The following is a 27,562-nucleotide window of genomic DNA, read 5'->3' as shown; positions in this document are numbered from 1 at the left end:
GTCTAGAAAAACATGATGAATACCACCCAAAAATTCTATTCACTGTTTGGCAAAGACCCATTATTACATGTCTTATGGAAGACATATTTGGAATTTCACATTTTACAAGCCCCATTTTGCAATAAAATTAGCTACTGCATTCCCTTAGCTTCACTCAGCCCACTTATTATTTTCAGCTTTGAAAAACAAACTTTTTGTGTGTGTGGTGTCAGTGCATTTTCACGTTTCCTTTCTCAAGTAGGAAAACATAGTCGTATAAAATAAATTCTATACATTTTGAAAAACTCTGAATATTGTGTTATTAATAACATTTAAATACCAATATATTGTTATTATTAAGATGTTTGTCAATATGGTAAATATATCGCTGTCTGTAGGGTATCAATGAATACTTAATTCATAGGTTAAGCAATTTTGTTTACAGCTATTCAAGGACAGACTAGCATAAAATGAGTCACATTAAGTAACAAGGATATTATTTTGGGCCTGCAAGATGCAGTGGGTGGAAATTTTAAGAGCTCAGATGGTAGGCTTTGTCCATAAATTAGTGCAGCTGGAAGCTCCATCAAAGGAGACACTATCATTTGTAGAAAAGAAACAAAAATAAATACAAAATATAAATAAAGATTTCCTTATTCAGATGAATTAGGAAAATATAGCCATGGCACTAAAATATTTCTGACCCAGAAAATTCCCAATTAAAGTAAGACCAGATATATGTTCACCATATAGAAAAATGAGCAGAGATATTTTGAATCCATATACAGGTAAAGCAAAACATGATACAATAACGTGGAATATTACTTAGAATGCAGAATTAAGTCTGTAACAGTTAGACAGGAAGTTAACTGAATTATTATGACATAATAATAAGAAAAAGGAAAGTGAACAAACTATTAATTAAGCTGTAATAGATTTCACAAAAAAACATTTTGCAAATCAGTATAACAGATTTTGTAGTGACTTAAGGCTGATGGATCTACTTTAGGGGTCTAGTATATATTCTAAGGGACGCGGTGGCTCAGTGGGTTAGGACGCTGAGCTTGTCGATCTGAAGGTCGGCAGTTTGGCGGGTCAAATCCCGAGTGCCGTGTAGCAGAGTGAGCGCCTGTTACTCGTCCCAGCTTCTGCCAACCTAGCAGTTCGAAAGCACGTAAAAATGCAAGTAGAAAAATAGGGACCATTACGGTGGGAAGGTAACAGCGTTCCGTGCGCCTTTGGCGTCTAGTCATGCTGGCCACATGACCATGGAGACGTCCTCGGACAAGCGCTGGCTCTTCGGCTTTGAAACAGAGATGAGCACTGGCCCCTAGAGTCAGAAACGACTAGCATGCATGTGCGGGGGAACCTTTACCTTTACCTTTATATATTCTAAGTTCACACATATGCATATTAAAAACCCAGCTTCCTCTCTGATTCAAGTGTGCTAATAAAGAAAAACAAGATTTGAAAAATGATTGTAAAAATACCAACTGTCTGACTGCTATGGGTCTTTTTAATAGCAGAGCAGTATGACAAAGGAAATACAGGCCCAAAGTTTTATGAGTCTGCATAAATATTAGCCAAATGACTCCACTGGAGATCTTTTTGATTCAGTTAGCTGGATAAAGCAAAACAGCAATAATATCGCCACTTAAGAATCCCATCAAATTCATGTAAATAAAAGTAACAAATATTAAAATATTTTTATATATTCATTAATTGTAGGCTGCAATAGAACACCCTAAAGAATATAAGAAATATAAGAATATAACTTTATCTCTACAGAAACAGAGCACAACAATGATGAAAACTGTAAACTTGAAAGCATTTGGGTCAATATAAAAGGGGGGAAAATGACATTGCTATAGGTGTATACTATAGGCCACCCAACCAAGCAGAGGAAATAGATGAACTTTTTGCTAGTCAGCTAACTAAGGTATGTAAGAAGCACATCACAATAGTAATGGGGGACTTTAATTACCCTGATATCAACTGGGAGACAAACTCTGCACCAAGTGGAAGATCAAACAGATTCCTGACAAACATAGCAGACAACTTTCTCTCCCAAAAAGTAGAGAAGGGAACTAGGGGATTAGCCATGTTGGATTTAATTCTCACTAACAGAGATGAAATGATAGAAAGTGTCGAAGCCACAGGAACCATCGGGGGAAGTGATCATGCAATATTGGAATTCAACATTGTGGAAGCACAAGCAATAGAACACAGCCAAACTAGAGTCTTGGACTTTAAAAGAGCTAATTTCAACAAACTTAGAGAGAGCTTGGGAAGGATTCCATGGGTGAGAATCCTCAAGGGAAAAACAACTCAAGAAGCTTGGGAAATTTTGAAAAGTGAGATAATAAAGGCCCAGTCTAGCACAATACCAACAAAGAAGAAAAATAACAGTTCTCAAAAGAAACCAGTATGGCTGCATAAAAAACTCTCTGATAAATTGAAAGATAAAAAGGACAAGTATAAGAAGTGGAAAGAGGGACACATAACTAAGGCAGAATATCAGCAAATAGCCTGTGCCTGCAAAGATGAAGTAAGGAAAGCTAAGGCTCAGAATGAACTAAGGCTTGCAACCAAAGTCAAAAATAACCAAAAAAAGCTTCTTTCAACATATAAAAAACAAGAAAAAAGTGAAGGAAATGATTGGTCCATTAGTGGGTGAAAGTGGCAAGAAGATGACAAGCAATAGGGAGAAAGCAGAACTATTTAACTTGGTTTTTGCATTTGTCTTTACACAAAGGGAAAAAACAGACCAACCTATCAAAAAATAGTGCCATAAAAAACAGAATAGAAACACAAGTTAAGATAGGCAAGAAAATGGTAACCAAGCACCTGTCCAGCCTAGACGAGTCCAAATCACCAGGACCAAATGGATTACACCTCAAGGTTCTCAAGGAACTGGCAGACGTGATCTCAGAACCACTGAACTATATCTTTCAAAGATCCTGGAGCACTGGGGAACTACCAGAGGACTGGAAAAGAGCTGATGTAGTTCCCATCTTCAAAAAAGGGAGAAAAATGGATCCAGGCAATTACAGACCTATCAGCCTGACCTCAATACCTGAGAAGATTCTGGAAAAGATAATCAAACAATCAATCAGCGAGCACCTAGAGGCAAACAAAGTCATTACTAAAAGCCAACATGGGTTTGTCAAAAACAGATCATGCCAGACAAATCTTATTGCATTCTTTGACCAAGTGACAAAATTAGTAGATCAGAGGGATGCTGTGGATACAATTTACCTGGACTTCAGTAAGGCATTTGATAAAGTAGTTCACAACCTACTACTTGATAAGATAGAAAAATGTGGGTTAGACAGCATCACCACCAGACGCTAGGCTGCATTAACAGAGGGATAGAATCACGATCACGTGAAGTACTAATACCACTTTACAATGCCTTTGTAAGGCCACACCTAGAATACTGCATCCAGTTTTGGTCACCACGATGTAAAAAAGATGTTGAGACTCTAGAAAGGGTACAGAGAAGAGCAACAAAGATGATTGGGGGACTGGAGGCTAAAACATATAAGGAATGGTTGCTGGAATTGGGTATGTGTAGTTTAACAAAGAGAAGGGTGCGGGGTGACCTGATAGCAGTGTTCCAATATCTCAGGGGCTGCCATAAAGAAGAGGGACTCAAGCTATTTTCCAAAGCACCTGAAAGCAGGACAAGAAGCAATGGATGGAAACTAGTCAAGGAGAGAAGCAACCTAGAACTAAGGAGAAACTTCCTGACAGTTAGAACAATTAACCAGTGGAACAACCTGCCTCCAGAAGCTGTGAATGCTCCAACACTGGAAGTTTTTAAGAAGAGACTGGACAGCCATTTGCCTGAAATGGTATAGGGTTTCCTGCCTGAGCAGGGGGTTGGACTAGATGACCTCCAAGGTCCTTTCCAACTTCTTCTTCTTCTTCTTCTTCTTCTTCTTCTTCTTATTATTATTATTATTATTATTATTATTATTATTATTATTATTATTATTATTATTATTATTATTATTATTATTATATTGGACACATATAACTACTGGCAGGTCACCAGCGTTATTTCTGAGCCATTTTCCTTCATTACCCAAACTATTTATCAGAAAGTCCTTTTGCTGTTTATCAGACAGTTCTTATTTAAATGCACCTATGATGATTGGGTGATTTTCAGTGTTGTCAGTCCCTTTTCTGGATTTTCCATTGACTGTTTTTGTTGGTCAGTTGAATCCTCTATCATAGTATTTAATTCTTCCACTTCTTCTGTTATGTTCTGCATAGTTGATTCTTTAATTGTAGTCAAAATTTGGGTTCATATATCTAGGCTGACATCTTGTTCTTTTCTGTAGCATCTTATTTCATCACAAGCTGAAAGGATGTTTTATGTATTGCTTTCAACATAAAAAGAATCTGTTCCTGATCTTCATACATATTCTCTTAACAGTGTGTTAAATTGAGAGTTTTAAAGTCAGAGAATGAAAATAATTTTATAACTGAGTATAGAACACAGCTGAGCTTCTCACAGCTGATATTTGTCAAGGTTGAAAAAGTCTTATCTGTAGTCTGGGCTTCAAGCCAAGTCTCCTTTAGACAATAACAAGTTGTGATATCAAACTTGGACAGAAGATGTCACCAATGCTGTTTAAGGTTTTTTAAGTCCAAAATTTGTATAATCCTTTTTCCAATTTTATTTCTTTTTTGTAAATAAAAACCAAAGTCTTCAGTAAAGATAAGAAATCTTTTGGTCCCCAAATTTTAGAAGCATATAAATCCAGTTAGATTAAGGTTATTCTTTCAGTATTTTAACTCCCCTGGATAGTCAGTCGCCACTATTCTTAGAGGTTGGGATAGAGTTCCCTTCCCTCTCTCCTCACAGGAGGGAAGATACTTTGGGCAGCTTTTATAGGAAAAGAAAATACTTAATTTAATTTAACTTAATTTATTAATATTTCTATACCGCCCTTCTCCCGAAGGACTCAGGGCGGTGTACAGGGCAAGAGTAAAATACAAAATTACAAAAGTTAAAAGTAATTAAATATATGCCCGTTAAAAGAACAATTAATACATAATAAATAACCCCAATAAAATAATAATAACCCCCCCAATCCCCCCTCAGGCCAGGCCGGCTTGTTCGAACAAGTATGTTTTTAGGTCGCGGCGGAAGGAGCGGAGATCGGGCGCCGTCCGGAGCTCAACTGGTAGCTGGTTCCATAATTCTGGGGCGCCCACAGAGAAAGATCTCCCCCTGGGGGCCACCAATCTACATTCTCTGACCGGTGGCACCCTGAGGAGGCCCTCTCTGTGGGAACGCACAGGGCGGAGGGAAGTTGAGGAGGGAAGTTGATTGAAGAGAGGTTCAGATCTCACCCAGTCTCATCCGTGCTGCTTTAGAAGTGCCTGGTGGTAAATTTGACTTCGGCTGTCTGCAGCCTAGTGACGAGCCATATTTCTATGGCCATGGTTTTGTCTGCTAGTTTGGAGGGCTGCCCCAGATTGAGCAGAAGGACTACAGCCCTCCCGCAATCAAGCAGGGATCCCCTCCTTGCTTGTCGCCCCTACAGGGTGACTCTCAACCCTTTCCAGGGTCCCCCAGTGGAGCAAAACCGAATACGGAAGATGGAGCTCACCTTCCAGCAGCCACGATGGCAAACCAGAAGTCTGAAGACACCTTTTCTTGAAGACTAATTGGAAAATGAAGACAGCTTTATTGGAATTCACATTTATGAAACAAGCTAAATTATTTTATTGGCACAGAACTGTTTCATCCAATAACATAGCTCATTCTTATCTTACTTCCTTTTTCTATTTTTAGGTTTTGTTCCATTCTGAACATTGCTGTATCCACCCACTCTACCCCATTATTTCACCAAAGTTTTTCTTTTCTGATGCTTTGATTTTCAAGTATTCCCAATTAACATCTCTCCTATAATAAAACAAAAATTATTCTTCCACTAATTAAAAGAAGTTGTTGTATACCCAATATAGTAATAAAATAGTTCTTGTCTCAACCAATTAAAATATGGCTGTTTTATTCTCCAATAAAATGAATTTGATTAATATAGTTTAACATCTGAGAAATTCTCATAAAGCATGTCCTTAGCTATAATGAATGATTCTGTTTCCCTTTAATTGCCTCAGGTATTTCTTTTGAGCAGAAATTTGATAGGTACATCTGAAGCATTTGTTTGTATATTTTAGGTTAGGCAAAATTTATTTGGCAAATCAAGACATTGCTTTTATCTATTTCCCGATGATTTATAAGGCAATCAGCTCAGAACTTCATTTATAGTATCAAGATATCCCTTTCACAAATTGTTTATGAAATAAAATATCAAATTAAAATGTCTCTTCCAGAGTAATACTATACATAATATAAAATCTGAATTAAGAGAATTAGAGACAGAATACATCACAACAATTTGATTATAACATTCCCAGACATATACCCCTTAATGTATATATGTTTGCACAGGTATTTTGTTTCTTTTGTTTTTCAAAAAAAAGCATATAATACAGACATCAATAGAGATTTAACAAAAGTACTTTCAGGTAGGTTGTGTGTCTTCATGTTCATATTTGTCTGCTATATTTATAACAAAGGGATTCAAAAACAGCTTCCTCCTATTGTGTACTTGGAGCTTTCTTATCATAATCAGGTTGATGTAGTACTGATTAAATTTATATGCCATCCATCTCCTTCCATAAAGCTTAGTCTAATCTGCAAGGGCTCCTGTTTGCTACATCTTCAATATTTTGTAATAAGTTCCTAAGGAGAAATAGATTTTATGCATCAGCAACTATGTCATAGTTTTTAGTGAGTTCAAAAGCATGATAAACAGCTCTACACAATATAAGATATCAGAAGATGAAGATGTTATAAAGAGGAAGCTGGGGTATCACATTTCTCCAGAGAATGGGAACAGAGGTATTGGTCTTATTAATTATTACCTCAACAGCATGATGTCCATCATTTCTTGAGCCAATTCTAATCTATGGATCCATCATTTTCTTTTTAGTGATGACATAATGGCAACTGAAGACCTGACTACAACTCTCCCTTAACTTTTCCTTACTTTACTCTTCCCTTCACAACAATTTATAATTACACAGGTGCTTTGCATAGCTGGTGGCATGCAGGTAATGGAGCTTTTTTTAATCTTTTGCTGACATAGCTATATTGCAATCAGACAGAATAAGCCATTGAAAATAAGGCAATTAATCTGGGATTAGATATCAGGCAAGAAAGCTTTTATTACTGTATATGGTTTTAGTAACTGAGTAAACCTGTGTGGGGAAGTGATTGTGATTAATTGCAAAGTACTGTTTCTGAGGCATAGTGAGATAAGGAGATGTTGGATTGTTTGCTTTCATACACCTTCAGTTACAAAGGAAAGTGGTATTTTGCACTTTCTTTTTGTAGAGATGACATTGAATTTGTGGAGCTCAATTTTCAAATCACAGCAGGAGTAGGTAAAATAGTACTGCTTCATATTATATATATGAAAAAAGACTAGGGGAAAGGGAAAAAAGGTTATTTAAGGTTAATTGAATTACTACAGATTAAAATTAACTGTGAACTAAGGCATACAATTTGTAAAAACTGAAAATAACTTATCCCCTACATGCAGCATATACATACAAACTAACCTCTCTCACAATGTTAAGTACATGTACTCCCTTCTTCTGTTTCAAATGAAGTGCAAAGAGAATGAGAAGGAAGTTAAGAGAGGCTGTGAGGATAAAGCTACACAAGGGGGAAAAAGGACAAAAAGAAATAAACTAGGACTGAGATGAGGAAATACTAAATTACTAAACAGGATAAGGTACAATAGAATATGGAAGGGGGGCTGTAAAAAGCTGAACTAATATTTGTGCTTAGTTCATCAAGCAGAACCTTGTGGGTATTTATTCTAAATTAAATCCCATTTAGTTCAATTCCTCTCAGGTCAGCAGGTTTAGATCTTCCAGTTTTGTTCAATCATCATGTAATTCTGTTATGGTTCATAAATAAGATGACAACACTAGGTTCCATGCCACTTCCTCATTGTTCTCCTCTTGTAAAAAATCTTTACAGAGAGGAAAGAAACCCCAGAGTTTATTCTTCACTAAATGGCTTGGGTCCGGATTATCTAAGGGAACACCTGCTGCTGGCATCAACTTCCCATCGTCCTGTGCGCTCCCACAGGGAGGGCCTTCTCAGGGTGCCGGCGGTTAAGGAGTGCCGGCGGGTGATCCCCAGGGGGAGGGCATTCTCTGTGGGCGCACCTGCCCTTTGGAATGATTTACCGGTGGAACTTCGGACCGCCCCCGATCTGCGTTCATTTCGCCAGGACCTGAAAACCTGGTTTTTTGATCTATCAGGCCTGGACTGAAGGGGTTTTAGCTTTTAATATTGTTTTAATTGTTGGGCTTAATTAATTTAATCTATTTTAATTTTATACTATTTTTATATGGTATTTTATGCTGCCCTGTAAACCGCCCTGAGTCCTTCAGGAATAGGGTGGTATAAAAATTTAATTAAATAAAATAAATAAATAATTTCCTATATACTGGAAACAAGGCTCTATTAAAAATATAATTAGAAATGTTCTGCCTTTAGCTTCTAGCATTATCTGAAGCAGTAACTTATTCAGCTAATCCTGGGAAAATAAGTTTGTTTTGCCTCTATTTTCCCATCTATACCATAAGAAGATGATTATTCGGTTGTCTGTCAAAGATGTATAGGGGAAAAAAGCTAAAAAATCACAGTCTGATTCAGAAATCCAGCCATATTCCAGCTAATGCAAGACCTTAAAACTAAGATGCCAAAAGAGAAAGTCTATTACAAGAGAGTGAAATAATTGAAATTATTTATTTCAAGAGAAATCTTAAGTATTAACTACAGTAAGAATGAAAGATCCCATTGGTAGGAAAGATGACCTAATGGAAGAGCTCTAGGATCAATTAGTGCTTCCAGATGAGGCATTTATAAGTGCCATTCTCCTTCCTTAAATAAGATATTTTGTTTTATTTACTGTCAGGTTATTGTCTTGCATCAGGGACACTATACAGGAGTATTTGTAAAAGATGTTGAAGTTATTCCTATAGGTCCGTGGTGGCGAACCTATGACACGCAGAGCCCTCTCTGTGGGCACGCGCGCTGTTGCCCCAGTCCTAGGCCTTCAGCTGGGTTTTATAAAACCTTTTTCATTTTAGGCCTCTGCCGCCGTGTGCAAAAAAAAAAGGTTCAATCAATCAATCAATTTCAACTTCTTGCAGGTAAAAAAAGATCTCGCAAAGTTGGAATTGCTTGATTGAACTTTTTAGTCCCACCCAGTCTGCCATTACCACCGCAGCCACGTCCACCCAATGGGTCACACCCACCCAATGGGCCACACCCAGACAATGGGCCACACCCACCCGGCTCCCAATGATAGATAAGTGGGTTTGGGGTTGCAGTTTGGGCACTCTGTCTCTAAAAGGTTTGCCATCACTGCTATAGGTCAAAATCATTTTGCACAATAAATAATATAAATTTTACAAAAATTAAAAAGCAAAAAACTAAAACAAAAAATGAAGTGAATTTATGCACCCCACAAAGTGGTATTTAGAAGATTTTTGGCAGGAAACCAAAGGGCATTTGAAGCCAAGACTTGGCCAATGTCACTTTAATGATGGGGAGGGAGGGAGGGGAAGGATCATCAGAGCATGAGGGGATACAGTTGCGACAATTCCCAGGTCACTGTGAAATCAGACAAATACATTTCCTACACTGTCAAAAGTGGAAGAAGGCATAGACATGACAGGTACACAGAAAGAAAGTGATAAAGAAGAGCATATTGTTTTTAATGCTTTTAAGAACAATAGAACTGTTTAAGGTATTTATAAATTGTTTAAACTTTGTTCTACACCACACAGAATCACTTGCTTTGCCTATATGAATTGGAGGAAGAGGGAGAAGGAAGGAAGGAAGGAAGGAAGGAAGGAAGGAAGGAAGGAAGGAAGGAAGGAAGGAAGGAAGGAAGGAAGGAAGGAAGGAAAGAAGGAAGGAAGGGGCAATGAATCAGAAATACACATTCTGACTCATTGTCATTATGAGCTTTTAGTGAACTTATGAGCTCACTGTGATCTAAAGAATGAAGCAGATATTTGAAAATAGGACAGGAAATCTGTTACCATGTCTAGTTTCAATCTGTACAGCATTGGCAAAGGTGAAGTCATTTGCAGAATGATGATAAATGAATACAAAATGTCAGGTACCCAGGCTAAATCTAGGAGAGTGCTGTGTTCAGAAAAAGGTAAGGCACCATAATTCTCCCATATATCCTTTTCATTCCATTGGATCTAAATTTAAGACTGAAAACATAGTTTTGGTGCCAAAAATTGTCCTTGGATCAGCCACCAACGCAATCTATGCTGCATTCTATGACTTACTTTGCAGAACTAGGTAATATTTATTGATAATGCATGTGAAACATTTTGACCCTGAAAAATACTACAGTTTATGAAATATACACTTTCTAAACACAGGTGATTTCTGTGAAAGGCACACCATTTTCTATAGAATAGCTCTCAGTGAGATGCATCTTATGGAGAATTCCATATAAAATTCCAGTATTGATATATAAAACATTAAATTATGTGCCTATTTGTGAAATATGTTTGCTTGTAAAGTAGTCTCTAGAGTATACATCTAGGCTGCATAGAACTGTGTAAATTTGCTTGGGGCAAACTTGGGTCTTGGTTGTACTTTTGAGATACTGGCCAAAATCACTGTGGGAAGAGAAAGTATGGATCCTATTTGGAAAAGTATTAGAAAATAGTTTAATTTCTCAATCAAATGCATAGAAATTGTATGTGAGAAGTGAGGAGGTGGAAATTGCTTGGAACACTGAAATTAATTATATTAGTGCTGCAGAAATGTTTAGGAATTATGGCATATGATGCCTTGTGGAATGATAAAAGAGTTTTGGACGATGAAGGAAAGCATGTGAGAAAATGCTGCAGAACTTAGGTTTAAATAAAAAGTATTGCATAACACAGTAGGTCCCCAAGCTTTTTGGTTCCATGGACCAGCAACGGGGATGGGGATGGCAGGGGGTAGGGGATGATTTCACACACACAGTTTATAAATTGACTGAAGCAGTTTAAAAAATCATAATGAATTATGAATTAATCAGTGTTAGTACTAGTTTGCTGACAGAAATCATTCATGAGTATTCCTAGCCATAGGCGTCTGACAGAAATCCATGGGATGTAACGAAGCAGAAGAAAGAAACAAGAGGAAATTGCAATGTTGTCGCAGAAGCACTACCCTTTCCACGTTTGTATCACTTTTATGTTGAAGGGCAAAGCTTGCCACGTGAGATCAAAACCCAAGTGTAATGATTTTGTGCCACAGTGACTGGGAACATATCCTTGTGTCGATACATGTTACAGTCACTTGCTTGATCATTAATGTTCACGACCATGGTTGCTCTTGTTTAGTTCTTCATTGAGGCAAAATTGACCCAGTTGACTCAGCTATCACTAACTCACAGTAAACACACCCATGAATCAGAAGCAGATGTCCAAGAGTGTACCAGGAAAATGGAAAGTGTCTATTTTCATAGAAAGCCCAACATCTTAAAAAAAACAAACAACTAGGACTGAAGTCAGCTGCTAGCTTTCTTTTTTTAAAAAAAAATCTTTTTTGAAAAAAAAGACTCTCTACCTCTTTATGCCCTCCTTTCCCATAAATAACACATGTACACATACCATGTGGCTGTAGGCAATGAAAAATAATTGAAGAAATTATGCTAACACCTGCCAGAAGCCACCTCCAAGACTAGGACAACTGCTGATTAGAACTAACTGCCTATAAAAGAAGCTCTCCTCATTTATCAACCTTTCTCTCTGTTTGTGTTATACAAAAATCAGCATATACAGAAACATGCAAATGCATACAGTCCCCTTCTTACTTCTCAGAAAAAAGGGAAAATAGGAGAATATGGTTGCTGAGCAAGGGGAAGGAGAAGAAAACAAAGGTGATACTAAAATGGAATGATAGGAGGGAGAAAAAAATAATTAGATACAGAAGGAAAGGAAAGTTGTAGATCCCACAATAAATAAAGCCTTAATTTCACTCAGCAAAGACACTCTCCTAAGTAACAGAAAAATTTAGGCCATCTGCAAAGCTACTGTAGAGAATCACAAAGTTGATTTGGGAGAAGAATACAACAGTTAGCAAAGCACAATTTAAATCCAGGAAAACATGAGAACGTTAGAAAAAAAAAACTTCAACAGGCTCTACCTTAAGTCCATTTGGTATAATTAACAGACTTTCATGATTCTGTTACTATAGCCTATGGCAATAAAATAGAATTGCAGTATTTCTTGTTTGTTTCCTCACCTGGCTTTATCCCTCAAAGTTTCTTCTCCTTTAAATAAACAATTCAAATAAACAATCAGCTATAAAGTTTATAATCACTGATTTTATAAAATGCATGTGCTCCAAATCTACTTATCTAAAAACAGATGATTGATGTTATTCCAGAATTCCCCAACCTATGGGCTGTGGCTCACTATCAGGCCTGGCCACCGGACCGCGTGAGTAGCCAGGCAGTGCACACACGTGTGTGTGTGCTCATTCCCCCTCATGCCACTGTTGCCGCAAGTGTTATGTGAGCAGCGGCAGTACCGCTAATATTGTGTGGATGGCAGCAGCACCGCAAGTGGCAGGTGGGCCGCAGCATGATCTTCGTGCTGGTGGTAGCATCACCACGAGGCTGGAGGCGGCAATGCCACAAGCCTCACATAGACGCCATCGCTGAGAGCCTTACGTGCATGCTCACAGCCCTATTTGTGTGGTGCACATGCTCGTAGCCTGTTTGTACATGCATGTGTGCCCATATTCATGTTTGCACATGTGCGCGTAAGGCGCCTGCCCCTCCCTCTCTCACTGGGTCACCAAAACAAAAAGGTTGGAGACCTCTGTGTTATTCAATATATTTAGTTATACTGTTATAGATCCAGCTTACCTATCACATTAGGACACTTACCAGATGCCCGAGTATCCTATTTTTATAATCTGTTTACTAAAAAAAAGTGTGGTTCTCAGTTTCTGGTAAGCTATAATTTTGGTTATTGTAGTATTACATTCAGCTTTCAGTGGTTATAAGTAGTAGAAGTTCGCATATAGGTAGTTCTTGACTTATGACCACAACTGAGCCCAAAATTTTTGCTGCTAAGCAAGACAGTTGTCAAATGAGTTGTACCCCATTTTACGACCTTTTTGCCATAGTTAAGCAAATCACTGCAGTTGTTTTAATGAATTATATTAAGCAAATCTGGCTTCTCCCATTGACTTGCTTGTCAGAAACCAGCTAGAAAGGTTACAAATGGTGATCACATGACCCCAGACACTACAACTATTGTAAATACATGCCAGTTGCTAAATACCTGAATTCTGATCACCTGATCATGGAGATGCTGCAACGGTTGTGTGAAAATCTGTCATAAGTTACTTTTTCCAGTGTCATAGCTTCAAACAATCACTATAAACAAATGATTGTAAGTCAAGAACTCTCTGTACATGTATATAATATCTACCTGTGTTTACTATCCATTTTTATACATATTGTATCTAACATTTAAAAAATTGAAAATAACCTAAAGAAGCATGGATAGTGCCAGGGACAATAACATATGATTTTAATGAAAGAGTAAGCCTTGGAATAGTAAGGCATGGAAAGAGTATACTGAGCTCTATGGCACACCACATCTCAGATAACCTCCAATACATGCCTATCACTTAAGAAGTGAAGCTTATTTGTAAAACAGGACTCAAAATGTGATTTGTGAACTAAGCTGGGTATCAGCTAACCATCATTCGATACTTTCTACCTCTGACAAAGAATGAGAATTCAGAAAACAATATTTCTGCCCTGAAGAAGACTCACAGAAGAGAACTAAAGTAATCTAACTACAAGAGCCAAAATAACTTATAACTACTTCTGTCCAATGCCATATGGTACATGTGCAGCAATAGTACCCAGCTGCTGTGCTCCTGCTATGTGAAACATTTGATCCTTAAAGAAAATGTGAGGTCTGATATTTGCCGAGATTGCACCCTTGGGTGCCCCTGCAAGTAAGAGGGCTTCATCAATCTGCACTCCCCAGCTGCGAAGAGTTTTCAGCACTCTGGCTCCAGAGCTGGCAGCACTCCTGGCTGTCACCAGTTAAGTCCTGATTGGAGAGTCCAACCATTCATTCTTGAGGTAGGACATCTTCTGGAGCCTTCCAAGGTCTTGCAGGAAACATTTCAAAGGACCCTATGCCAGAGGTGTATTCTCATGGATCTTCTCATGCTCAAAAAGAACTATCTAGCCCATGTTCTTTCACAATGATTTCAGATTCAACAGAAAAAAAGAACAGCATCTCTATCAAAGGCTACTCGTTGTTTATCATCATAAGGCACATTTTTATTTCCAGAAAATAAAGTGGCAGCAGCAATTCCTGCTTCTATGGCTTCCTGGACTTTTTCAGAGTCAGCAGAAAGATACAGATTGGTAAGGTATCGTTTCAGGTAACTGATCGGAGTCTTTCCTCCAGTCATGCAGAACCGTTCAATTAGAAGACCATAATGGTTAATGCTGTTGATAAGTCTCACTCCCACCTGGGCATGGTTATTAGTCATGAGCACAATATCAAACAGCTCTTCATCATCAGGATATAGTTCACAAAGTCATGTGTGGACATGTTCCACCACCTTCACAAAGGCAAAAGCAGGCCCAGGTTTCAGAGTGACATTCTCGTTGGCCTGTTGATATTCCACATATTTTTCCAGACTTTGCTCTTCATAAATTTTCCTTTCCTCGACCATATCAAACAGAGCTTGGGAAGACACTGCAATGGTCTACAGCCGCTCATATTTGGGTTTGTCAGCTGCCGGGCAGACAAAAAAAAAGGGTCTTCAACAAAGCCTGGGGAAGAAGCTGAGAAACTGCAGCCCACGAGGCATGCTTTTGCCCTGCTCCTTCAAGCAGGAAGCCCCACAACTGTAGTGGCCAGCCATAAATAACTATAAATATGACTCTTTATTTTACTATTATTAGAACACAGGAAAAGTTTGTAATTCTATTTGCACTGCATACAATGTGAAATAAACTTGATGTATTCCTATTTCATATTTCCAGGTTGTTCTTTCTCATAATAAATATAATTGTTAGCAGTGGTGGGATTAAAATATGTGAACAACTGGTTCTCTGTGTGGATGCCACTTCTGGAAGTCCATTCTGGGCCTGGGCAACAAAAAATTAGCTACCGGTTCTGCCAAACTGGTGTGAACTGGCTGAATCCCACCACTGTTAGGTCTAGATATTACTGTTCTTTAAAATTACCTCCTTTATTTCACTGCTTATTATTAGACAAATGAAAGTAGATATAAGAATATTCTTGTAAGTAAAAAAGAGTTTTAGATATTCAAATTTAAATGACTTTTATAATATGCTACATTGCTAATGGTACACTGCTTCGCTCTAATTAACTGTGGTCTTTAAAATTTGCAACAGCAACAAGCAATTCTATACAGTATATTAAATAGCATCTAGGATGTTCCCATATAATCATAGAAAACTGCTGAAATAGTACAATATTATATTTACATTTAATAGCTTCTCCACAGTTTCATTCATTATTCAGTGTTCAGGATTTATTTATTTATTTATTTATTATTTCAATTTTGAGATTGCTCAATTCCCTAGCATCTCCGGATGGCTCACAATTAAAAATTTAAAAGAAATGTAAAAGGAAAGTGGCAAAACAAAGTGAAAAAATTTGGAATTCCACAGTATTGTAAAAGCCGTTACTGCTACATACTAATATTTGTTTTTGCTAATTCTAATAATTTTCTATATCTGATTTTTGTTTAACATACATAAGGCAACAAATCTGTGAACTGTATTTACCAACCTAAGATAAATTAAAATGCCAAACACTATTTAATAGCATTTTAGTAAATGTTAATTCACTAAAAGCCAGTCAGGAACAGATATGGCAGAATAACCTGATGCAAAGTACTGCATATATATACAACACTAGTGGGGATGGCGGGGAGGAACAGTGATTGGGCAACGGATAGGGGGAAGAACTAAGGGCTATATTTGGTGACCAACTGGCATACTAGGTGAACTACTTCCCAAAACAGGCACTGTCAGAATCAAAAAGATGAACTAATAAATTAAATACAGTTAATTTTATTTTTCCAATGTATTTCTGTTTATGTCTACTAATTTAAAAATTAAATTCAGTAGCATCTTTTAAATAGACTCTGAAGGTGCCAATCAAAAAATTTTGGGCTACAGTTTTTAGGCTACAGTTGTGAACTACATTTTTTAAAAATTTAAAATTTGGACAGAAGAATTTTTTCAACAATTGCATTTTTCTTTTACCTCTGCATAGGAAGATGCAGCTACAGAAAATTCTTTTCCCAAGCGACACCAAACATGAGGCCTTTTCTCATTGGATCTGCCTGTTCACTCTAATTTCAGACATAGTTAGGAACTTATAAATTACTCTACTTAAAACTGTTTGCACATCTAAAACATAAAAAAGGTAAAGGTAAAGGTAAAGGTTCCCCCGCACATGTGTGCTAGTCGTTTCCAACTCTAGGGGCTGGTGCTCATCTCCGTTTCAAAGCTGAAGAGCCAGCGCTTGTCCGAGGAAGTCTCCGTGGTCATGTGGCCGGCATGACTAGACGCCAAAGGCACACAGAACGCTGTTACCTTCCCACCGTAGTGGTCCCTATTTTTCTACTTACATTTTTACGTGCTTTCGAACTGCTAGGTTGGCAGAAATCTAAAACATAGTACCTATCAAAATTCCAGCAGTAGCCATTAACATGTGTAGAGTTGCCATTTGTAAAACTTAAGAATTTAAAAGCCTACACAAAATATTGATCATCGGCTTAGTAAAATGTTAGCTCACTATGGATTTTGGAAATTTCCTTGCTGCCAATGCTGTTACCTTTTTTATGATAATGTGATTTAATAGTTCAATAGCAAGCATAGTGGAGAAGAGAGAAGAGGGCTAGGAAATTATAAGACATTTAATTAATAGCTCTTTCTGAAGCGTTGATTCAAAGCATTCTCAAATATAATATTATATAGAACAGACATGTCAAACACAAGGCCCGGGGGCTGGATCCGGCCCACGAAGTGGTTTCATGTGGCCCATGAAGCCATCCTGGAAACAGTGAGGGAACGGCCCCCGCTGCCTTGGCCCTGGCCCAGGCCAGCTGGGAGCCAATGTACAATTTTGTAGTGGTCATCTATGCTGAAATACATTCAGTCTTAGCTCCATAAGGCCATCTAGAAACAGTGAGGGACCGGCCCGTGCCATGTCAGCACTGCCCTTTGGATGCACGCTGGGGAGGTATCACCCTTTGTGAGGAATGAAGAAATACACCATCGCCTGGAAGTGGCCAGCATATGACCCTGCCTACTTCGGGCAGGCTAGGGGTTGGGCAGCATTGCACTTCTCTTCAGATTCGTGCCACCCAGCTCAGCCTCTCGGCAGCATGAGAAAAGTGCCCCGCTGCCTACCAAAACTGGGCAGGCTGGGGGCTGGGCAGCATTGCGCAGGTTAACATCAACTCTCACGCTGGTCATGGCATCCCCTCGCCCAGAGCCCACCAAGACGGATATGTGAAGTAGGCGAGGATCATATACTGGCCACTTCCAGGTGATGGTGTATTTCTTCATTCCTCACGAAGGATGACACTTCCCCAGCTGTGTTTCTTGCCTGTTTTTCTCCCTCCCTCATCTCAAATATTTTCCCACCACTCTGTTCTAGGAAGGAAGGAAGGAAGGAAGGAAGGAAGGAAGGAAGGAAGGAAGGAAGGAAGGAAGGAAGGAAGGAAGGAAGGAAGGAAGGAGAGAGAGAGGTCTGCAGGAAGTCCTGCCTTAGTCCTGCCCTGCTGCCCTTTCACCATCCCCTTGCCCCCTCCTCCTGGCCTATACTGGGGGGGTTCTCTGATCCTATTGCTAAGGAAGCTTTGGATACAAAGCCAGGTCTCCTCACATAGAGAGGGAGTGGGCCTCCCTCTTGACTTTGCCCTCGTACCCATCATGAGCAACCTGGCTAAGTAGAGCAAGCACAGCAGCAGCAGCCTTGAGGAGGAGGTAAGTGCAGCTGGGGAAGTGGGGCTGGGATTAGTGCCGTGGGTGCTTGAGGGCTGGGCTGGGCATTTGACCTCCACGCCACCATCCAGCCCCCCCCCACATGGCCTGAGAGGAACAGTGAGGCTCCCCCAGTGGACCATGCCTTGGCACTTGCCCCGGTCCCATCTCCTTCTGCCAGAGACCCTCAGATCTGTCCCACTCCTGCCCAGGCCCCCATAGGCACCCTTGATGCGAACAATGTAGAGCTGGCCATGCCCACCCAGTAGGCCATACGCACTCCAGCCACACCCACCCAGTAGGCCGTGCCCACCCTGGCCACACCCACCCAGCCCCCGAGGGCAACCGCAATGCTGATGCGGCCCTCAATGAAATTGAGTTTGACAGCCCTGATATAGAAGATCATGTCTTGTTGAACAAAACTAAGAACTAATATAATCCCTGTCCAATTAATCCTATCATGTTCTTTGTGTCAAACAAGCAAATTATGTACATTGCACAAAGTCACTAAGTGAGATGGGTGCTATATAAAGGTAATAAAATAAATAAATTTGATGGGGGTGACTTGATAAAATATTGTTAATTTGAAATTTAGAAAGTCCCTCATTTAAGATTACTAGGAAACTCAAGAGTCCTCTCATAAATTGATAAAATAGCAAAAAGCAGAGAAATAAAGTAATATTAATATTAAGTTTTGGTTTTTTTTAATCTGTCTTTTTCTGTATTTTTCATAAAAAAACAATTTGGATGTTATTATATAGAATCTAATTTAAATGATGATGTAAAGTTACTTGGAGTTTTCCCCCTCCGGAAAAAAAATGTAAAAGTAGATTTTTCAAAAATCAGGCCATATTTTTTATTTTCAAATAGGTTTGCTGTTTGAATAGAAACTATATTTTTACTACTTTTGTGAATCATGCCTCCTTCTGTAGCTCTGTTGAAAAAGGAAAGAACAGTGAAACGTGTAAAAGTTCTTCATTGCAGGAGTAATGAATATTGCATAACTATTTTGTATTTGGCTTCAGCTTTTCAGCTTCCAGGGAATTTGTGCCTAGAATACTAATTGCTTTTGCTACATTAAGGCTATTCCTTACCCCTGAACAAAAAGCTTTGAAAGTAGTTTTGATATCCCTGATGTCGTATGTATTTCTCTCACATAGTACTTGAGAATGTAAGCAGATCCCTGTGCAATACAGCCTTGTCCATCTATCCCAACATTCTACTTCTAGTGATGGTCCGTCAGATGTCTGTAGGAATCTCATTAACAGAATATGAGGTTTTGACAGCCTGAAGTCCTACATATTTGGAGGGCACTAAACCAGGATGGCTTTGGGCTGTGAGCATTATGGGGGAGTACATAGGCCTGCAATACCAGAACTAAGAGTGAATCATTCTCAAAATATTGTGCAGGTAAGTACACTCAACATCCAAGGCTGAGAAATTAGTACACAAAAATCATTACCATTAAAGACAGTGGAAACAACTGCAGGGCTAAAACCTTAGAAATTCTGTAATTATGGTTGATGGAGAGAGGGGGGTTAGATTCTTAGAATGTTGCTATCACTCATTTTCATTCTAAAGGCTTCTTTGGCATCTGCAATAACAACTTACTGTATCTAAGCCTCATCCTTGAATCTTCTACTGTAAAGCTCTTGAGAACTTGCATTCCTAGAGAGATTTAATGCCATATCCACGGTGAAGCTATGACTCCATTTTCTGCTTCTTAATCCTATCACCTGGTCAATATTTGCTCTTATATATAAAAATTATTACACTTTTTTCCTTGGTATTACTTCTAAAAACTATCTATGTTCAATTCATGTATATCTAGAGAAAATTGATTTCCATTTCGTCCAAGACTTTTGTCTTTCTCTTCTATAGCAGTAAGCTATAGAAGTCCAGACAGAGTACAAGTCTTTAGTGGTTAAGTATGTGTCTTTGTATGAGACAGAGAAGCAAGGAAGAAAATGATGTAACATTTGCAAAATAGCTTTGTTTGGAATGAAAATCAGAGATTCCCACTTCATCTTCAATTCTGCTGTTAACTCTGCTATTGCTGAATGCAAATTGCTTTATGTCCAGGTTTTTTTATGGTCTTCACTTCTGGGCCATATTACACCAATGCCACATCAACTATTTTGGCTTTCCAGGGATGGTACGAGATGCTGTTTTACCTATATATCCCTAAATAGTGATATTGGAAAGTATCCATTCTGGAAAATGTGATCTATATCTATTACTAAGGGGAGGAAAGTAGGTGGATCCTCAATACAAGGCCTTTTCTGTGGCAATGCCACAACTGTGGACCTCACTCTTAAGAGAGATTATGTTAGCTTCAACTTAGTTTAATTTTAGACAAGTTGCAATTTTTATTCCACCTACCTTTTGGATGAGTTTAAAAATTATTCATCTGTAGACCATCAGGTTAATGATAGTTGTATTAAATCATATATTTGATCAATTTTCACCATGGCTGAGAAAGAAGTAGCAGGCGAACGTTACTTATTTTTAGAGGAGATTTTGCAGTGTCCTGACTGATATTTCCAAGCCAATGTAAGAAACATTTTTCAGGAACATTATGTTTTTATTTTAAATTGCCAATTATATGTGTGGATACGCAAATGACTCAGGCCTTAGATCAGAGCTTAAGCATCCTTTCTAAATAACGTAAGCTTCAAGTTACTTGGAAAGATTGATGGATGCATCTGTTCATATTTTAATTAGTTAATTAGTTTTATGGTTTTCAGATATTTTATTCTGTTTTCCAATAATTATGATTAGGACTTGCAAAGATATTAATAATGCATTTCCTGAAAACATTGCAATCCTAGACCCATATACTGTATATATGAAAACTACTTTTCAGTTAAAAACATTCTTACAAGAGAATAGCTTCTTGGTGGAATATGATCATGTTACACTCATTATGATATGGGAAAAGATCTGGATTTAGGAATAAAACTGTGTTTGTTGCCTTGATTTGAAAATCAGGATTGTACTCTGCTGTCCTTCTGAAACTCACTAAGACTTCTGATATCATTGTGCATGGAATTTTCTAGATTAACATCACGTAATGAACATTGAAAGCACAATATTTGATGGTATAGTTTCCAAAGAATTTCACTGAAAGACTTTAGTTGAACACCTTGGCCATTAAGCAGTGTGGTGCTTCAGAGATCCTTTTTGCTTCTCCACACTGATTATCCATAAGAGACCAGTGGTGAGATAATTTATGGGCTACTGGAGGTGAGTCATTAATATACTGATGGTGTCTAGCTGCATTTTCCCCTATCAGATTAAAGTTCTGTGGATGAACAATTTATAGATCTAGGAGCTGAGGAAATTTCTCCTTTTAAATATAATCATTCTTGGGTACTTTTTATCTTTGTCCTGAAAAGTTCACATAATGTTAGTAGTTTGCATGGATATCTTCATGAAACCCAGATATAGGGCAAATCAGCATGGCATTCTTGGAGAAGCCTAAAGATGAGACAATTGGGTGTATGTTATTGTGTAAAAAAGATGACATATATTTGCATTACTTTACATCATTAGAATACAAAATGACTCAAAAACATAATTCCCATAATTTGCACAGTAATGACAAAACACACGACATTATTTTTGATGTTGCAATAGTTTGTACACCCTGGGATGCTTGTGGGTAGCTTCAGTGGCTGCCAACAGCAAGGCTTCTTCAACAAAGTAGCTACGTTCCTGTTTAAATTACTACAATGCACTCTAAGTGTGACTGCCTTAAGAATGATACTGAAATTGCATCTAGTGCTGAGTTGAACCAATACTAGCTTCTTCAATTGTGCCCCTGAAAGCATGTAAAGAATGGGGTATATTCACTGGTCTCATTTCTTTGTCTCCTTAACCTACATTCCTTCATTTGGAAGGTCTGAAGAGAACTTGGATTCATGTGAAAATGAATATAGCTTTCTATATTTTTGCTGATCTTAATGATGCAGGAACTCAGATCAGGAGAGATATATCACATTCAAGTATATGCTCCCTCCAAACTCCAGCTACAGTAACTACATGAAGAACAGAAAGAAAAGGAGATTATCTTACGTATCTTCTCTATTTTCTACCAATTTGATTCTCTCTTTGTTTCTGAATATCCTGAAAATTGTTAAAGTAAACAATGTATGGACCACTAGGTCTAAAAGAGCCTGCACTCGTTTGGGTGCTGATCATGAAATTTTAATTTTTGAATCTTGGAATCAACAAGATGCATACTCCCTTTGGCACCAACTATATAAAAATGGCATCCCTTTTGTGAGAGGGCCAATAGCATACTACAAAAGTCCACTTTATCTGATCGAATAGGCGAGGACCATTTTTTAAAATGAAGCAGCACCCAAAATACCTCCCACCCTCACCCCTTAAAATAGTAATAACCAGATAAGTACAAATCTAAAGAGGTTTTGATTTACTCCTTATATTAGTGAAACTTGTTCAGGATTCAGTGTGCTGCCTTCATTCTGTGTGGGAATGTAAGGGATACCTTCTTGACTATGTTATCTTTATACATTCATTCATCATTTTTATATCACCCATCTTACAAAAAGTGACTTTGGGAGATGCATAATTAGACAGTAGACTTCCTTTGGTAATATGTCTGATACAGCTATTTGTTTCTAAATAGTTATGCTGTTGTAAAAAAAAATGAATATTTATAATATTACTTTTTAAGTTTTTAAAACTGCACACTTTCCCAATATCCTTGTTAAAAATGATGGAACACTAATAAAATTTTATTAGGAAAATTTAAAAGAGTTTCAAATCCTATTTAACTCAACATTTAAAAAAAACCACTGAGGGGGTTAAATCTATATTTAACATCTCTTTCAGGCATTCACTCTTTATTGTACCAAATGAAAAATTAGCTGCTATGAGTTCTTCACTTTGCAATGGCAGAATCAGCAGTGAAAACTGCACATTTGTAAGTGAAAGCACAAATATAGAAGATAGAAACAGCTACTTTAGATGCAAAACTGCTGTTCAGACCTGTCAATGATCTTCCAGCAAGAGGTTATATTTGGATAGCAGTTCTGCAGCATAGAAGAGAGGAAAGTTGCTTGGATATTGTCCAACTACACACTGCGGATATTTGAACAACAAAAACCCTGCGTGGTGGTGCAGTGGCTCTGTTAGTTGCAGGAGTTGCTAGATATTAACCCAGCCTCGTAGGAATTTAACCCATGGAATGCCAGAGGAATAAATATCTGTGCTGGATTTAAATGGTTGGGAAGAGATGACACTCGGATGGAGGAAGGAAATATATAAGGAGGGCAATGTTATATAATTCATTGTTGTCCAATTTATAATTATACAAATTGGAAAGGAGCAATTCTTTAGCAATTTAAGTATATAACACAGAGAAGAAAATGTCTTATATTCTAAAAGGAGCTGTTAAAAAACCCTCAATTGCTTTGAATTGCCTTTCCAAGGCTATCATTGAAAAAAATCACTTAATCTTACTTCTATTACGCATATGAACCAAACAATGCAATGCAGTATGTCTATAAGCCAGAATGCAGTTTGTTGTTGGAATTCATTGGGAAAATGAGCCACAACATGATTTATATTTGTTTTTCTTTACCTTAAAATGTAGAGGTATGATGAGGATATTTGAATTTATTATTTTATTATAGTAAATACATTATACTTACTACATAATTTATTCTACATTATGGATTAATGTATTAATTATACCTGATATGAAAACAACTGCTGTAGAAAGACATTTCCATAAAATTGGATTATTGCAATTTTAAAAATATTGCAATATTAAAAATAGAATAAAATACTGCAATTAACCCCCTATATAGGCATTATAAAATGAATATTTTGATTTTGCCAGGCTTAATCTTTAGATTTAACATTAAGAAAACCAAGATCGTGGCATCCGGCCCTCTCAATTCCTGGCAAATAGATGGGGAAGAAATGGAGGTAGTGACAAATTTTATTTTCATGGGCTCCAAGATCACCGCAGATGGGGACTGCAGCCAAGAAATTAAAAGACGCTTGCTCCTGGGGAGGAAAGCCATGGCAAATCTAGACAGCACACTAAAAAGCAGAGACATCACCCTGCCAACAAAAAGTGTGTATAGTCACGGCTATGGTCTTCCCAGCTGCAATGTATGGCTGTGAAAGTTGGACCATCAGAAAGACTGAGCAGCAAAGAATTGAGGCCTTTGAACTATGGTGCTGGAGAAGACTCCTGCGAGTCCCTTGGACTGCAAGGCAATCAAACTGGTCAGTCCTAGAGGAGATCAACCTTGACTGCTCTTTAGAAGGCCAGATCCTGAAGTTGAAAATCAAATACTTTGGCCACCTAATGAGAAGTAAGGACTCACTGGACAGGAGCCTAATGCTGGGAAAGATTGAGGGCAATAGAATAAGGGGACGACAGAGAATAAAGTGGCTGGATGAAGTCACTGAAGCAGTAGGCGTGAGCTTAAATGAACTCCAGAAGATGGTAGAGGACAGGAAGGCCTGGAGGAACGTTGTCCATGGGATCGTGATGGGTCGGACACGACTTCGCAACTAACAACAATCTTTAGATTCCTATTAAAGGCTTCCCATTTCTTAAATCTTTAATAAATCTGTAGGCGTCTATAGACAACTGCAATCTATGGTTGTGAATGACTTGCTCATCAAAGACCAAGTCCTTCATTGTTGCCCACTATTATTTTTTCATGAATGGCTGTATTACATTTTACAACTATTAATGATGAAATGAAAAAAGATTTTAAGGCCACCGTGGAACCTTCAGGTTTTCTCAGTCATTATTTTGGTCCCCTTTGGGTCCCGGATTATAAAAACGGACAGAATATCTGATGATCAATAAGGAGAATGAATTGGTAATAGTGGAATTTTATTACTAATACCCTAGTCGGGCATTACAACAATAATATTACATGAGAATTCTCTCCTAGTTTTAAAACACCTAAATGTAGCACAAAAATGTTGACGAATTAAGCTAGCTTAATTGTTATTGTTTGTGTATGTGATATATAATTACTGATTTGTAGTAACAACAGATTCCATCAGTGTTTACTTCATTATTCCTCTGAATCCAGTGCTTCAGTTTCCTTTGTTAAATGTGTATATTTGTTTTGGTATCTGAAAATAAAGATATTGAACTTTCCTTGTGTTCACTCTTAGACCATAAATAAATGTTAATGGAATTTTCTTTCTACAATAATAAATAGATATTATCTAATGAATTTATAGAGTAGATACATTTACAGAGCAAATGTATCTTACAGGTATTACAGAGAGATAGTTACATACTGTACCAAAAGAAGAAATCTTCAATACATCCGATGCTCCAGATATTCAGTGAAAAGGTGTTATTTGGCTAATGTTTTCCTTGTAAGCCTCCAAAATGCATTTCTTTGCCCACTGTCAAAAGCAGAGTGATGGAAAATAAGAGTTTTTAGTCTGAATTTAGGTTTTTACAAACATAGTGGGACTTATATCCAAGTAAACATACAATGGGTTATGCTCTCGTATGGAACAATTGTCAGATATGTCATTTTTTATAATCTTTGCTTTATTTATAAATGTACATTGCAAAAAAACACCCTGAAAATAATAGACTATAATCAGATCCCCTAAAAGTTTCATTTCGGCCAGTTCTTAGCATTTTCTATTGCATTCTGCTTCTCTCCCAGTCTCTACCCAATTTAAACTGAGATTATTTTGGTCTGTCTCCCAAATCTGATAGGTTTTCTATCCTGGAATCTGGATAGGTATTCCAAAGATAGGACAGAGATTCAAAGTCATCACGATCAAATAATGCTCTTATACAGTCTGTGTTTACTTAACAAATCAGTCAAGATTATTGTAACAACTGGCCATTCACACTAATCAAAACCCCTGAACTTGACACCAGTCATCTCTCAAATACAGCTGATTCCCAAATTCTCTCTGTTTTGCTCACAGCTCAATCCTTGGTGGATTAAAAAAAAAATTAAGAGTTCTGTTAAGAGATAGCTATTTTCAAAATCATTATTTTGTCCCCAGCAGAAGCCATCTATTTCCCCATCTTTAATACTTCGGCTGTGTGCAGCCTAGTGATAAGCCATATTTCTATTGCCAGTCTTTCATCTGCCAATTTGGAGGGATTTGTTGGCTCTAGCAGGAGAGCTACCACTCTCCTGCGAGGGCCCTTCCTTGCTGGTTGCCTCTACAGGGTGACTTTACATCCTTTTCAGGGTCCTCCAGCGATGTGAAACTGGACGAGGAAGACAGAGCTCATCTTCCAGGCATCCATGGCAGCCGCGCGGCAAACCAGAAAACTCTTCCTTCTCCTCCTCCTTCTGCAGGCAGACAGTGACTTACTGAACTGGGTAGTGCCTCTCCCTGCACACGTCTTCAGGCAGAGGAGCTGGGCAGCCACGGCTCTTGCTCCCCTCCAGCCTCCATCCACCCGAAGCCCGAGTTCAGCATGTTTGGCTAGCCGGCGCCAGGCTGGAGAGCACTGGATGGTGGCAGCTGCCCCAGGACAAGCGGTAGGCAGGGTGGGCACTCCCGATGTCTGCAGGGGAAGAAGCTGCAAGGAGGCTCCACACTCAGTTCAGCTGAGCCCAGCCCCGGCACGGCAAGCAAGGCAGCAGCCCCATGCATCTCCCCGTGTGCGAGCGCATCCCCACCCTGCCAGGCAAGTGGAGCCATGGCATCTGTGGTAGAAGAGTGCAGGCAGGCAGCGGAAGGCCCAAGGAGCCTCAATCCCAGCACAGCTCCTCCCCACTCTTCTCCCCACTTGGAAGAGTTGCAGGGCTCAAGAGCCTCCACACACACACACCCTCCACACACACCCCGGTCCCCAAGGCATGCTCACTGCCTTTCTCCCCAAAGGAAGGACATGAGCCCCTTTGGTAGCAGCTGCTGGGCATTGGACGGGCATTTTTCTAGTCCAGCTCTGCACACACACACACACGCACAGACACACACACGCACACACCACTCAAGAACCACTTCTGACAGATGTCAGTCCAGGAAGGGGGGAGAGCAGGATGCTGGCGACCCGAGGAGAGGTGGTTTTAGGGGACGCTAATGCCCTGCAGGCCAAGGCTGGGTTGGAAATCCCACACACACACACACACACACACACAGTGAAATGAAGGTGAGACAGACCATGCCAATCCACATTGGTGCTGCTAAGCTGGCACCCCTGACTAAAGAGGGAGGACCTCCTTGCCCAAAGTTCTGCGATTAAGAGGCTCTGGCAAGTGTCTGGGGGGAGTCAGAGAGGCAGTGAGCCCAACCAGAAGGCCTCCAAGGACTGTTTGTATCATTGAAAGCTCTGTTATTGTGTTTTTGGGAGGTGGACTGAGTGGGGGATTTTTTGTTTTTTGCCTCGTTTTGCTCTTTTAAAGAGAATGCACCCCAATGCCCTCCTGCATAGCCAGAAGCCTTGCACCATC

General features: G+C 38.7%; 1 protein-coding gene and 1 pseudogene across 2 annotated transcripts in view; both read right to left on the bottom strand.

Moving 5' to 3' along the window:
* NALF1 (NALCN channel auxiliary factor 1) overlaps nt 1-27,562 on the bottom strand; it is a gene marked incomplete at its 5' end in the record, with an annotated part of 507,720 nt that overhangs the window by 348,533 nt on the left and 131,625 nt on the right. The window lies entirely within an intron of this gene.
* On the bottom strand, nt 13,947-17,606 carry LOC308668008 (cytosolic 5'-nucleotidase 1B-like; annotated as a pseudogene). Its single transcript has 2 exons — nt 17,541-17,606; nt 13,947-14,854 (listed from the first exon to the last, which is right to left on the bottom strand). The product of its transcript is annotated as a cytosolic 5'-nucleotidase 1B-like (transcript).

This window comes from Vipera berus (assembly GCF_964194415.1).
Source record: "Vipera berus genome assembly, chromosome: 4".
NCBI classification, from domain to species: domain Eukaryota; kingdom Metazoa; phylum Chordata; class Lepidosauria; order Squamata; family Viperidae; genus Vipera; species Vipera berus.
The sequence above is the reverse complement of the archived record's forward strand: the minus strand, read 5'-3'. Positions and strand labels throughout refer to the sequence as shown.